At 42.2% G+C, this 13,920-nt stretch overlaps 1 pseudogene; it reads left to right on the top strand.

Annotated features, from left to right (window-relative positions):
- Positions 1 to 12,754: 12,754 nt before the first annotated feature.
- LOC127075641 (probable protein arginine N-methyltransferase 1) lies at positions 12,755 to 13,656 on the top strand (annotated as a pseudogene).
- Positions 13,657 to 13,920: the final 264 nt, after the last annotated feature.

Raw genomic sequence — 13,920 nt, 5'->3', positions numbered from 1 at the left:
TAACCATTCCTTTGGATAAATAGAAGTGCGGTGGCGACTCGACTTGTATGGTTTACCTTGGATTTAGTCAATATCTCTAATGGTAACGAATACCCCGCTACAGAAAAGTGGCGACTCTGCTGGGGAGGTTTGCCTAGTGGGTTTTGCCTACTTTTCATATTGTGTTGTATTGTATTGTATATTGTTTTGTGACATATTTTTGTGCAATTTGGGATTACTGTATTATATGTAATGATTGAATTTCTTGAATATTAATTCCTTGTATGCTTAGTGATCTTTGTGAGATGAGTTCTATACCCGAACTCGAGTGCACTTAGGATAGGAGAATGGCATAGTCTTGTTGACTTGTGTGGAGTTATTCCTTAGCAAGTTGACTTGCAAGCCCATTCACTTGGTGGAGGTCATGTTGGGATCAATAATGTCACACAAGTAGTTGTGGTTAGACATTACTCTTTCCAATATAGACCTTAGAAGCCAAGGACCTTAGTTTACCAAGCCTATCTTGGCCTATTCTTAGGATGTAGTGCGAAAGTCGTTCAAGTGTAAGATTTGATACGATTTTTATGCGATACTACACTCATAAGAGTCTCTCTTGAGAATATTTTTGGAATACAAGTAGTCGTTTCTCCAATAATATCCGAAAGATGGGATGATGACTATGGGAACCTCTTGTAGAACATGTCTGGAAGGTTTAAACCCTAGTACACTCCCTTTGGGTGGTTCTTAACCAAGACTCCATGCTCGTGACTTGCAACAAACCCTTGATTCATGGTTGATCCGTTCTTGTATCCTTAATATCAATGGAACTTGGGTGTTGATAAGGTGTAAACCATAATCCACCAAAATGGATGATTGATATTAAGGATGACATGATCTATCCCATGACCTTTATTTGATGTGCTTTGCTTGATCCTTGAGTGTGATTGTTGCGTTCATGCATTCATGCACCCATTTGCATCCATATCATCAATAATAAGGAAATTTTCAAGGAACTTAAGAGGTCTATTTGCAAATTTTCAGACATGGAAAGACAAAGAAGAAATACGAAGAAGTACAGTTTTAGACAACCCGACTTGAAAGAACTAAGGAACTTGACATCCTATGTATTAGATCCCTTGGGTTTCAATGCTCGCTTTGGGAAGCTTCTGTCTATTCCGACTACTCAAGTGGACGAAGGATTGATGAGTGTATTGGTGCAATTTTATGATCCCTTGTACCGTTGCTTCACATTTACGGATTTTCAGCTTTTGCCCACGCTTGAGGAGTATGCCTACCTTGTGGGTATACCTATTCTAGACCAGTTGCCGTTAAGTGGCTTAGAGAGTATTCCTACTTCTCAAGAGATAGCTGACATGTTGCATATAGATGAATCTCTGGTTGGTGCGCATATGACTACCAAAGGTGGAATTCAAGGTCTTCCTTATGAGTTCCTCATTGCTCAAGCTACAATGTATCGGAAGGCCATGAGTGAGGACGCCTTTGAGGCCATATTCATACTTCTCACCTATGGGCTAATGTTATTCCCCAACATCGACAAGTTTGTGGATGTGAACGCTATTAGGATTTTCTCCACTCTTAATCCCGTTCCTACTCTGTTGGGTGACACTTACTTTTCTTTGCATATGAGGAATGCAAAGGGTGGTGGTACCATTGTGTGCTGTTTGCCTCTGCTGTACAAGTGGTTTATTTCTCACTTTCCGCAAATGGTCGCCTTCAAGGAGAACAAAGGATGTCTACGGTGGTCCACGAGACTCATGTCTCTCACCAATGATGATATCTCTTAGTACAATCATGTATATGATAGTGTGCAGATTATCGACTCTTATGGTGAATTCTCCAATGTGCCTCTTCTTGGTACATGTGGTGGATTAACTACAACCCTATTTTGGCACGTCGTCAACTTGGGTTCCCCCTAAAGGATAAACCCAATAACATTCTGTTAGAGTGTGTGTTCTTTCAGGAGGGTAAAGATCCCCAAGACTTGAGGGGCGGGATGGTTCGCGCTTGGCGCAAGATCCATAGGAAAGGGAGGAAGGAGCTGGGTCCGAAGAACTGTATCGCTTTGGAGCCTTATACTTCTTGGGTGAGGAGGAGAGCTTCCGAATACCTCATGCCTTACGAGTATCCAAGACCTACACCTTTGGTTGTGGCTGGGCCTTCAACCCTCCCTGACCAAGGAGTAGAGGAGTTGGGAGACAAAGACCGTTCACGTGCTTGGATCCGTGAACGAGAGGAGTTGCTTCAGCAGATCAAGGAGAAGGATGCTTTGATAGAGTTCCTTGAGCATCAGGTTATTGATGATCCTGATGATGCATGGACTTCTCTACTTCCTCAGTCTTCCAAGTTTTGGAAAAGTAAGTACGATCGACTCGCCAAAGAGAAGGCAGATATGGAGGCAGCCTATGAGAGGGAGGTGAAGAGGCTTCGTGCATCTTATCTTCCTGTGTCCAGAGCTTTAGATGACTGTTTCTAGGGATCCATAGGATGGTCATTTTCGTTGTCTCTTGTATTATATTTGGATTACCAAAACTGTACTTCTTTGGTGTAAAAATGTTTCCAGATATTATTGATGAGATATTTCCATATGTGATAAATGTTTACCAATATTTGCAAATAGAACTCTAAAAGTTCCTCTGATAAATAAAAATAAATCATATGCACAAGCATTGCATGCATCATGTGCACAAGCAGGTTTTGCTCCAGGCTTCTTGTTCTATGGTCTAATTCTGTGTTCTTCATTTATTTTGAAGACAAGATGACTCACCGGTACTATACCAGAGCCAACATTTCAAGACTGATGGATCATTTGGAACAAGAGAACCGCGAGCTGAAGGAGGAAGTGGCTAGATTGACTGCCTTGATGGAGTCATTCATGGCTGCCCAGAGCCAGTCTTCTCCGACACCTTCAACTCCTCCCCAGAGGACAGTCATTTCTGAGATTGTCTCTTCAACTGTGCCTGCGGCCAACGCACACTTTGGTCCAACGGCCATGCCAGCCGGATTCCCGTGGGGGATGCCTCCTAATTTCATGCCTGAGGGTCCTGCACCCACCTTTGCTTATCTGTCGGCATCTAGCCCGTTCCTTGATGTTCCTCCTCCTGTCGTGCATACTATGCCTAGAGTAGACGACACCATCTATCATTCTGAGCCATCTGAGGGCCCAGATGTCTATGAGAAGATGGACGCTATGAACGATCAATTTCTTGAGCTCCGCAAGGAATTGAAAACTCTCCGAGGAAAGGATCTTTTCGGCAAGTCTGCTGCCGAACTTTGCCTAGTTCCGAATGTGAAGATCCCTGTAAAGTTCAAGGTCCCTGACTTTGAAAAATACAAGGGAAATACTTGCCCTCTCATCCACCTAGTCATGTATGCCAGGAAAATGTCGACTTAGACCGACAACGACCAACTGCTCATTCACTACTTTCAGGACAGTTTATCCTGTGTTGCCCTATGTTGGTATATGGGCTAAGACAGTGCGAACATCCGATCCTTCAACGATCTTGGCGAAGCTTTCGTCAAGCAGTACAAATATAATATGGATATGGCTCCCGATAGGGATCAATTGAGGGCCATGTCCCAGAAGGATAAGGAAACATTCAAAGAGTACGCCCATAGGTGGCGAGAGGTGGCAGCACAGATTGTACCCCCGCTAGAAGAGAAAGAGATGACCAAGATCTTTTTGAAGACCTTGAGTTCTTTTTACTATGAGCGGATGATTGTTAGCGCTCCTTCTGACTTCACCGAGATGATGAACATGAGGATGCAACTGGAAGAAGGGGTCAGGGAAGGGCGCCTAACCTGAGAAGAAGGCTCTTCTGCCAAACGTTATGGGGCGTTTGCGAAGAAGAAAGATGGCGAGGGACATGCTGTGACCTCCCATATGAAACCAAGAAGACCCTCAGTGAGGAGGAAGACCGTGCGTCCCGCCGGTAACCAGCACCAGGTGGCTCATATAGCACCTGTCTTCAGAGATAATCAGCAATATCAACAACACAACAATAATCAGCAACAACCATATCCGCAACATCAACAACAACAGCACCGTCCGCAACAGCAGGCCTACCAGCCTCGAAACAGTAATCAAACCAGCACAAGTTACGAGAGGAAAAGGGTCACATTCGATCCTGTTCCAATGACGTATGCAGAGTTATATCCCTCTTTGATAGAGAGGAAATTGATTATGCCACGAGACCCCCGGCTATACCTACTAACCCTCAGTGGTGGTATAAGCCCGAATTACATTGTGTTTATCATTCCGGTGCTCCCGGCCACGGCGTGGAAAATTGATACCCTTTGAAGACCAAGGTTCAAGAACTTGTAAGATGTGGCATTCTGTGTTTCGAGGACATAGGTCCTAACGTGAAGAAGAACCCATTGTCCGAGCATGGGAAATCTGTCAGCATGGTTCAGGGTTGCCCTGGCAAGTACAAAGTCAAATACGTCAGTCATATTCGAAAATCTCTGGTCGAGATGCATCGTTTGCTGTGCGATTATAGTCATTACGAGCATGACCACGATAGATGCCGAGTCTGTTCTCTTAATCAAAGAGGTTGTCGCCAGGTGCGTAAAGATGTTCAAGAAATGCTGGATGAGGGAGTCATTGAGATCCTTCAAAACAGAAATGTTGACGAAGATGTTGATGAAGTCAACATAATTTCTCCAATATTCCGGATCCCTGAGCCTGTTATCATCAAGTATGATGGTAGCAAGCAGAAGGTTTCTCCTTCTTTGACCATTAAGCCAGCCGACCTTGTACCGTATTCTTCTAAGAAGGCGGTTCCTTATCGCTACAATGTTGTAGCATTGGAGAATGGGAAAGAGGTGCCCCTTCCCTCTTCATTTGTTGTTAATATCTCCAACGCCAGCTGCCTGACCCGCAGCGGTCGTGTTTTCTCGGCTCCGCCAAAGCCGCAAGCTAATGCTCGAAGGAATGATAATGCTGATTATGCTGAACGCCCGATTGGGAATGCTGTGAATGCTCCGAATCCGGCACTTGTTGCTAAACCTGCCTCTACGTTGAAAACTTCTGTCTCTGTTGGCCCGAGTGGCAATACGAAAGAAGACTGTGATGAGATGCTGAGGCTCATCAAGAGAAGTGAGTACAAAGTTGTAGATCAGCTTCTACAAACGCCATCCAAAATCTTTGTATTATCCTTGTTGATGAATTCAGAACCACACCGAGAAGCTCTGCAGAAGGTGTTGGATGTGGCGTATGTGGATCACGATGTCACAATTGAAAAATTTGACAGTATTGTTGCGAACATCACCGCTTGTAACAATTTAAGTTTTTGTGATGCTGATCTCCCCGAGGAGGGAAGAGACCACAACCTGGCATTACACATATCTATGAGCTGCAAAGACGATGCCATGTCCAATGTGCTGGTGGACACTGGGTCATAATTGAATGTATTTCCAAAGACCACTCTTGCAAAGTTATCATATCAGGGGCCTCCTATGAGGCAGAGTGGGGTAGTTGTGAAGGCTTTCGATGGGTCTCGCAAAACTGTGATTGGAGAGGTTGATCTCCCAGTCAAAATCGGACCAAGTGATTTCCAGATTACCTTCCAGGTTATGGACATTCACCCATCGTATAGTTGTCTCTTAGGCAAACCATGGATTCACGAGGCGGGCGCCGTGACATCCACCCTACACCAGAAACTGAAGTTTGTGAAAAATAAGAAACTGGTGGTGGTAGGGGGAGAAAAGGCTCTCCTGGTTAGCCATTTGTTTTCCTTCTCGTATATAGATGCTGAGGATGAAGTTAGAACACCGTTCCAAGCTTTATCTATTGCTGAACCTGTTGAGAAGAGAACTTCTTCATTTGCTTCCTATAAAGACGAAAAGTTGGCCATTGAGCATGGTGCAACTGCTGGATTGGGGCAAATGATAAAGCTGGAAGACAACAAATCCCGAGTTGGCATAGGCTATTCTTCTGGGGTCTTCAACAAGCAAGGGCTGTTCAAGAGTGGTGGATTCATCCACATCGGTCAAGATGAAGAGGTTGCTTCCATTCTGGAAGAAGACGAAGAGGATTCTGGAAATTTCATCATCCCTGGAGGGATCTGCAATAATTGGGTCGCTGTTGATATTCCAACAGTTATCCATAAGTCAAAGTAATGTTCATTGTGTTTGAAAACCCTTCTCCCATGCCAAAAGGAGGAGTGATGACATTGCTGGCGCATAAATACAATGATTTTTTCATTCAATAAATTCATGTTAAATGTTTGTTTTTCCAATTATTTTCCCTTTTCGCTTTTGCATGAAATTGGTGACCACATAAAACCCTAAAAATAAGAATAAAATCAATCTTTTCATCTGCATAATGATTTGCCTTGCTTGAATTCTAAAATCTTTTATATCCAAAATCATTATGCAGGTTGATCAAACCCATTGAACATAATGATCCAACACCATCTCCCAACTTTGAATTCCCTGTATTTGAGGCGGAAGAAGATGATGTTGAAGAGATTCCTGACGAGATTACCCGTCTACTTGAGCATGAAGAGAAGGTTATTCAGCCGCATCTTGAGAATCTGGAAACAGTCAACTTGGGGTCTGAAGATTGTGTGCGAGAAGTGAAGATTGGGGCACTCCGGAAGAATCTGTTAAGAAGGGGTTGATTGAGTTGCTACGAGAGTATGTCGACGTCTTTGCCTGGTCATATGAAGATATGCCTGGTCTAGATACAGATATCGTACAACATTTCCTGCCTTTGAAGCCTGAGTGCGTGCCTGTGAAGCAGAAGCTCAGAAGAACTCATCCCGACATGGCAGTGAAGATTAAAGAGGAAGTTCATAAGCAAATAGATGCGGGGTTTCTGGTGACTTCTACATATCCTCAATGGGTGGCCAATATTGTGCCCGTGCCTAAGAAATATGGAAAAGTCCGAATATGTGTGGACTATAGAGACTTGAATAAAGCTAGTCCGAAAGATGATTTCCCTCTACCACATATTGATATGTTGGTAGATAGTACAGCTAAATTCAATGTCTTCTCATTTATGGACGGATTTTCCAGATATAATCAGATCAAAATGGCACCTGAGGATATGGAGAAGACAACATTCATCACACCTTGGGGAACATTCTGTTATCGAGTGATGCCCTTCGGTTTAAAGAACTCCGGAGCCACATACCAACGAGCTATGACTACCTTGTTTCATGATATGATGCACAAGGAGATCGAGGTATATGTTGATGATATGATTGCAAAGTCAAGAACGGAAGATGAACATGTAGAACACTTGTTGAAGCTTTTTCAGCGTTTGAGGAAGTATAAGCTTCGTCTGAATCCTAACAAGTGTACATTTGGAGTCCGTTCTGGCAAGTTATTGGGCTTTATTGTTAGCGAAAAAGGTATTGACGTTGATCCTGCAGAGGTTAAAGCAATACAAGAGATGCCTGTGCCCAAAACTGAGAAGCAAGTCCGAGGTTTTCTTGGTCGCTTGAATTATATTTCCAGATTTATATCCCACATGATTGCCACATGTGCGCCAATATTCAAGCTCCTCCGGAAAGATCAGTCTCATGATTGGACCGAGGATTGCCAAAAGGCCTTTGATAGTATTAAAGAGTATTTGTCTGAGCCTCCGATTTTGTCCCCGCCTGTGGAAGGGAGACCGTTGATTATGTATCTGACAGTTCTTGAAGACTCTATGGGTTGTGTCCTTGGTCAGCAAGACGGATCAGGAAAGAAAGAGTATGCTATATACTACCTTAGTAAGAAGTTCACTGATTGTGAGTCTCGATACTCAATGCTTGAGAAAACATGTTGTGCTTTGGCTTGGGCTACTAAGCGCTTACGCCAGTATATGTTGAATCATACGACCTCGTTGATATCCAAAATGGATCCAATCAAGTATATCTTTGAGAAGCCTGCTTTAACTGGGAGGATTGCTCGTTGGCAGATGTTGTTGTCTGAGTATGATATTGAGTATCGAGCTCAGAAGGCTATTAAAGGTAGTATTTTGGCTGACCACTTGGCACATCAACCAATCGAGGATTATCAGTCAGTTCAGTACGACTTCCCAGATGAGGAGATTTTGTATTTGAAAATGAAAGATTGCGATGAACCTACACTTGATGAAGGGCCAGAGCCTGGTTCCAGATGGAGTATGGTGTTTGATGGAGCTGTGAATCAATATGGAAATGATATTGGGGCAGTGATTATTACTCCTCAGGGCACACATTTTCCTTTTACAGCAAGGCTAACTTTCAAATGCACGAATAATATGGCTGAGTATGAGGCCTGTATTATGGGATTGGAAGAATGTATTGATCTGAGGATCAAGCATCTTGATGTTTATGGTGATTCGACCCTCGTTGTTAACCAGATTAAGGGTGAATGGGAAACGAATCATCCTGGCCTCATCCCATATAGAGATTATGCGAGGAGGATTTCAACATTCTTTACTGAGGTTGACTTCCATCATATTCCTCGAGATGAGAATCGGATGGCAGATGCCCTTGCTACACTTGCTTCGATGATTATGGTCAGACTTTGGAATGAAGTTCCCAATATCACTGTAATGCGCTTGGACAGACCAGCCCATGTATTTGCAGTAGAGGGGGTGCAAGATGATAAGCCATGGTATTATGATATTAAGTGCTTTCTTTAGAGTCAGATTTACCCGCCTGGGGCATCTGTGAAAGATAGGAAGACTTTGAGGAGATTGTCAGGCAGTTTCTATCTCAATGGCGATGTGCTTTATAAGAGGAATTTTGACATGGTTCTGCTCAGATGCGTGGATAGACACGAAGCAGACCTGTTGATGACTGAGGTCCATGAGGGTTCATTTGGTACTCATTCCAATGGACATGCCATGGCTATAAAGATGTTGAGAGCAGGCTACTATTGACTGACAATGGAGTTTGATTGCTGCAAATATGTGAAGAAATGCCATAAGTGTCAGATTTATGCGGATAAGATTCATATCCCCCTGACACTTCTAAATGTGATTTCATCACCATGGCCTTTCTCTATGTGGGGAATTGACATGATTGGCATGATAGAACCGAAAGCGTCCAATGGTCACAGATTTATTCTCATAGCAATTGATTACTTCACCAAGTGGGTCGAAGCAGCATCATATGCAAATGTGACCAAGCAGGTGGTCGTGAAGTTTATCAAGAATCAACTCATATGCCGTTATGATGTGCCAGATAAGATCATTACTGACAATGGATCTAACTTGAACAACAAGATGATGAAAGAGCTGTGTAGCGAGTTCAAGATCGCACATCATAATTCTTCTCCCTACAGACCCAAGATGAATGGGGTTGTTGAAGCTGTTAATAAGAACATCAAGAAGATTATCCAGAAGATGGTTGTCACGTACAAGGATTGGCATGAGATGCTGCCATTTGCCTTGCATGGATATCGTACATCTGTCCGTACTTCAACAGGGGCAACCCCTTTCTCTCTTGTTTACGGCATGGAGGTGGTGCTCCTAGTAGAGGTGGAGATCCCATCAATGAGATTCTTGATGGAAGCCAAGTTGACTGATGCTAAATGGGTTCAGAGTCGTTATGACTAGCTGAATTTGATAGAGGAGAAGAGATTGACTGCCATGTGCCATGGTCAGCTATATCAGCAAAGGGTGAAGAAAGCCTTTGATAAGAAGGTCAAACCTCGTGTGTTCCGAGAGGGTGACCTTGTGCTCAAGAAAGTTTTTTCTTTCGCGCCCGATTCCAGGGGCAAGTGGACTCCAAACTATGAAGGTCCATATGTTGTTAAGAGAGCCTTTTCAGGCGGCGCCTTGATACTTACAACTATGGACGGGGAAGATTTCACTCGTCCTGTGAATTCAGATGCAGTCAAGAAATACTTCGCCTAAAAAATAAAAACAGAATAGCTCGCTAAGTTGAAAACCCGAAAGGGCGGCTTAGGAAAAAAAATGAGCGTCTCGGTGGATTGAAAACCCGAAAGGGCGATCCAGGCAAAAGTTAGAGACATAAAAAATGAATATGTATCCCGCTAGATTGAGTACCTCACCCTGGGGCAATCTAGGCAAAAATTAGGGATTTGGCAAGTAACTGCATTCCGACAAGACTTTGTTCTACAAACTATCATCTGTCAGAGATTCTCGCTCAGTCATCGTTGACTGAAGCTTCAAATACATCGGATTCAAAGTTGGTGGAGAAATGGTCATTATGTTTAATGTAGCCCTTTTCCAATATATATCACCAATTTCAAATTTGTAAAGATCTATGAAGTCTTGCCATTTGCAAACTACCATTCCATCAAATAAATTTGAGCCTTTATCCAATTATTTGCACTCTTATTTGTTTCTATTCAACAAATGTTTTGCATGTTTTAATTGAGAAATATCATTGTTTTAAATTTTCCCTAACTTGTTTTTAAGCAAAGTGAACATTCACAATGATAAAAAGGATACTAGGGATGTCTTCAGTGCTCTCCCAAAGACGGTATGATTCTCAACAGGGTAAGACATTTGTTCATATTCCTGGCATGCTTGTATCCTCTTCCTCCGGAGCCTTTTGCAGTTTTTCTCCCGAGCAGAGTGTTTGGTAAAGATATTCATCCCTCCTTCCTTCAGCGGAGTAGTGATCCTTCCTCCTCAGCAGATGTGATCTCTTTGGTAGGGCAGTGTTTGGGTGATCTTTGGAAGTTTCTGATTGATGACTGTTCCCCAGAGATCCATCCCCTCCTCTGATAATTTCCCCGGTAGAATTACTGCTACGGCGGAGTTCATCTGTGCGATGATCTTGTCCCTAGTTGGAATGGCTGATATGCATTCCCCTGCAGAGATCTTCATTTTCTGGTATCTCTTTCCCCTCATCAGATTGGATATTTTTCCACTGGGCCTGGCTTTCTCTCTTGAGATGTAGTACCGGATGTTTGTTCATCGTTCATTGAACCTGGTTGTGTTAGAAATTTCTGTTCGTCAGCATTCATCATACATAAACCAGGCATATATGCATAATTTTAACATTCAGATATTCATGTTGCATCCTTTGCCATATATCTTTGTTTGTTATCTCCTACTGGTTGGTAATGTTTCCCCAAAGCAGATGTTGGTGTCTGATCTCCCCATATAGAGTCAGCCCCATAAGCAAAAAGTGTTTATCCTTTCTTCCATAGTCCCCACCGAGTTACATCCTCGTGGATGATGGTTGTTTCCGTTTCCCCCCAACACATATATTGGGATGGAATTCCCCATTGAGTTATATCCTCATAGGGACAAGTCTTGTTTCATCGTGCCTCTCTAGTTTGATCCTAGATCGGCTTCTCGTGTCTTTTTCCTGCGATTTCCTGTAGTTCAGATGAATGATTGCTCAGTAACCAGTAATCATCCATCTTTTCCACGGTGGAGTCTGTGGTTTTCTACCTTTATACCGGTAGTCGTAAACCCTATTTTTTATCCCTTTTGCAGAGTTAACCTTTTTGTTCATCCTAACCGATGACGGTTACTCTTCCGTGGTTTTCTACCCAATATCTGGTAGATGTAATCCCCCTTGACGAATATCCTTATTCAATATTTGGTATTGATAGTCCTTCACCCTTTTTGAATATATCTCCCAGATCATTGCCTTTGTCAATGTATCCCCAGCGAGTCATCTTTCATTCGCCTTTGTCGGCAATGATTGTTTCTCCCTCGGATTTGGTCATCTTTTTATACCTAGTATTTGGTATCCCGATGTCCTTTCTTTTCGGTCGATTTATCCTTTATTAACCTAGTAACCGGTTGTGGATAATCTTCCATGCGAGTATATTATCTATGTTCGGACAGTAATAGATAATATATCTCATGCGCTCTTCAGTCGAAGTCTTTATTCTTCCCCAGTCGAGTAAGATTCGTACCCCCTTTTGTGGAATCGAATGCCCATCCTGTAATCGAGTCTGCTTTTAGCCCTCTTTTGGATGATGAGTGTCTTGGGAATATTCCCCAATTCACGCCTTGGTTGGTCACTGTCATACCCCGATTTTGGTCCTGAATTTTTTATGTTTTTATTTTTGTTTAGCATGCTTGGCCTAACCTTACTTTGGTTTTATATGAGGATTGGTCTTGGTTCAAAGTCATGGTGTTTGTTCATGTGATTGTTAATGCACATATGGTCTTGGTCATCTGAACAATCAAGCTTCTTGTGTTTCAAGCCGCTTGCTAGTCATGTTATTGGTTCATGGATACTATGTCAAAACCCTGACCTTATGGTCTCATTTCATGGCCTTGTTCATGTGCATTATCAGTCAAGTTATTTTTCAAAAGTCAAACATTCAAGTCATAAGACAAAACAATTTGGAAACCAAGTTCAAACCATTTGTTAATCCATTTCAATCTATTTCATCCATGTTTAAACCAGTACATATGATTCCATATAAGAAAAATACAAAAATTGACACTTTTGACCAATTGTTGACTTTGGTCAACAGTTGACTTTTTGGTCAACTTTGACCAAAGTCAACCCAAATCCATTAAACCCTAAAATTCACCCATAATAGTCCATTGAATTCCATTTACAAGAAAAATACAAAAATAAATGAACTTTGACCAATTGTTGACTTTGGTCAACTTTGACCAAAGTCAACACAACCTCTTTGCATCCTAAAATCCTAAGTCTTCCATCATGAACCTTAATCCATCACTCCATTGTTCATGTTTGCTTGCTTCCATCATGAGTGCTTCATTTGCAAGTTATCCTTGGCCAACCATGTTTATGTTCATGCCATGCCTACAAGAGCAGTCAAGTTATACAAAAAACAGCAGGTCATAACCAACTCAAACCTACCAAACATGGACACCACCACCAACAACAACCATCTTCGATTCCAGGATGCTGATGAAGTTATCGAAGATGCTGCTGAAACTTCCAACCTTGACCAATCCATGGGTGGTTGCGAACTTGATGATTCAAATGACAAAACCAGCGCTGATTACTACTTTGATTCTTACTCTCACTTTGGAATTCATGAAGAAATGTTGAAGGACACTGTTAGAACCAAGACATATCAAAATGTTATTTGTCAGAATAGGTTTTTATTCAAAAATAAAGTAGTTCTTGATGTTGGTGCCGGAACTGGGATTTTGTCACTATTCTGTGCCAAAGCAGGTGCAGAACATGTCTATGCCGTTGAATGCTCTGATATGGCTGACATGGCAAAGCAGATAGTTGAAACTAATGGTTACTCTAAAGTTATAACTGTTTTGAAAGGGAAGATTGAAGAACTTGAACTTCCTGTTCCTAAAGTTGATGTAATCATTTCTGAATGGATGGGATATTTCTTGTTGTTTGAGAATATGTTAAAGTTTATGCTCTATGCACGTGATAAATGGCTTGTGGATGATGGCGTTGTGCTACCTGATATAGCAACCCTCCATCTGACTGCAATTGAAGATAAAGACTACAAAGAAGATAAAATTGAGTTTTGGAACAATGTATATGGATTTGACATGAGCTGCATCAAGAAGCAAGCCTTGTCAGAGCCTCTTGTTGACACAGTTGACCAGAATCAGATTGCAACAAACTGTCAGCTACTCAAGACGATGGACATCTCAAAAATGTCTTCAGGAGATTGCTCATTCACAGCACCTTTTAAGCTTGTAGCTTCTCGTGACGATTTTATTCATGCTCTCGTGGCATATTTTGATGTATCATTTACAAAGTGTCATAAATTGATGGGCTTCTCAACAAGGTCACGACCACAAGGTCCACCACAACCAGGGCGAACAACGTCTCAACTGAATGTGCTCATTGCAAACAGTAGAAATGCTCATAGTCCTCCGAGACCTTAATGTTATTTTGGAAGCTGTTACCTGTGCATGCTTGGAAAGACGGTTATTCCATATTAGAGGGCTCAAGGTCATTCATTGTCTTATGTGTACAGGTCGTAAATATGATCAGCAACAGATGGTGCATGATACATCAGCTAGTGTTGGCATACATCTCTATCATGTTATAG

This window comes from Lathyrus oleraceus, chromosome 4, assembly GCF_024323335.1.
Source record: "Lathyrus oleraceus cultivar Zhongwan6 chromosome 4, CAAS_Psat_ZW6_1.0, whole genome shotgun sequence".
In the NCBI taxonomy this organism is placed as follows: Eukaryota; Viridiplantae; Streptophyta; class Magnoliopsida; order Fabales; family Fabaceae; genus Lathyrus; species Lathyrus oleraceus.
The sequence above is the reverse complement of the archived record's forward strand: the minus strand, read 5'-3'. Positions and strand labels throughout refer to the sequence as shown.